Here is a 1,653-nt window from a genome sequence, read left to right on the forward strand (position 1 = left end):
ATTCCTTCTCCCTCCTTACAGTTGTGTACTACAGTGAGCATAGGAAATCCTATTTCCCCGTGGGAATTGCCTCTCTCCCCACGTATGCGGTTTTGAAAGGACAGTAAATTCATATACACGGTGTTTATTCTTGTATTACTATGTGTTAATTATTGTATTATTTTCCATAAGAACAACTGTAGATCTACTTTTGCCCCACCCTGTGTAATCCAAGGAGGGAAAATTCCTTCCAAACGAAGGACTGCACAGCATCTGAACTTGGCTACTTAGCAACTTGATCCTGGGACTTTGGGTCTCAAATAAGAGAGGAATGGATGAAACAGTTGACTTTCTAGCTCTCTGTTTGCTGATTGTTTATCTGACAGATGCTTACTGAGGCTCGGGTGCACGACAGGTGCTTTTCTCGATGGTGGTGGTCAGTACAGTGGTAAGCACGACAAAGTTGCCAGTCTTTAAATTTCATACTTTAGTCCCTGGAGGCAAACAAATACAGGAGGGGCTGGTACTGTACAGAAAATACAAGGGTATACAGCTAGGAGCAAGCAGTAACACAGAACTAAGACATGAAGCATGGGAAGGAAGCAGCCCAGGAACTTTTGCAGGGACTTGTGTTCTAGCCAGTGGTTCAGTGTCAACATCGTAGAAACATGCTAAGTAGCAGTAACAAAAGACGAACTTTACCAGCCGATGTGACTCAGTAGTTGAGTGTGGACCTATGAACCAAGAGGTCATGGTTCGCTTCCTGGTCAGGGCACATGCCAGGGTTGTGGGCTCAGTTCCCAGTGTGGGGCATGCAGGAGATAACCAATCAATGATCCTCTCTCATCATTGATGTTTCTATCTCTCTCCCTCTCCCTTCCTCTCTGAAATCAATAGAAATATATTTTAAAATAAAAGACAAACTTCTCTTGACCTCATGTCTTTCTGTGCTCATTTCACAGAAAAGTTCCTCAAGAGTTGTTTCCCCCACTGAATCCCTTCAATCTTTTCCAATCAAATTTTCATAGTCTCCACTGAAATGACTTTCATTCAGATCACCACCAACCTCTATCTTGCCACCTCCCTTAAATAGCTGCATCCTGACCTGAATTTTCTGTTATGAGTCCTGCTTCTTAGTCTCTCAAATGGCCTTGGTTTCTGCCCATTCCTAACACTAAATATAGCTCTGCTGATCTCATGAGCCCTCTAATACTACCAATTGTCTCTTTTTCTTTTCTTAACCAAAATGGTTTCTATTGCTTCCAACCAAGCCTAACTCATGCACTTATCCTATATAATAAAAGGCTAATATGCAAATTGACCCTAATGGCAGAATGACCAAGAATGACTGGTCACTATTATGCACACTGAACACCAGGGGGCAGACGCTCAACACAGGAGCTGCCCCCTGGTGGTCAGTGTGCTCCCACAGGGGGAGCTCCAGGAGCCTCTCCCACCTTCTCCGCAGCGCTAAGGATGTCCCAGGGGGGAGCAGGCCTAAGCCATAGTCAGACATCCCCTGAGAGCTCCTGGGCTGCCAGAGGGATGTCTGACTGCTGGCTTGAACCCGATCCCCGGGGAGCAGGCCTTAGCCAGCAGTTGGACATCCCCTGAGGGGTCCTGGATTGTGAGAGGGCAAAGGTCAGACTGAGGGACCCGACCCCACCCTCACCC

Source organism: Myotis davidii, unplaced genomic scaffold (genome assembly GCF_000327345.1).
Source record: "Myotis davidii unplaced genomic scaffold, ASM32734v1 scaffold159, whole genome shotgun sequence".
Classification (NCBI taxonomy): Eukaryota; Metazoa; Chordata; class Mammalia; order Chiroptera; family Vespertilionidae; genus Myotis; species Myotis davidii.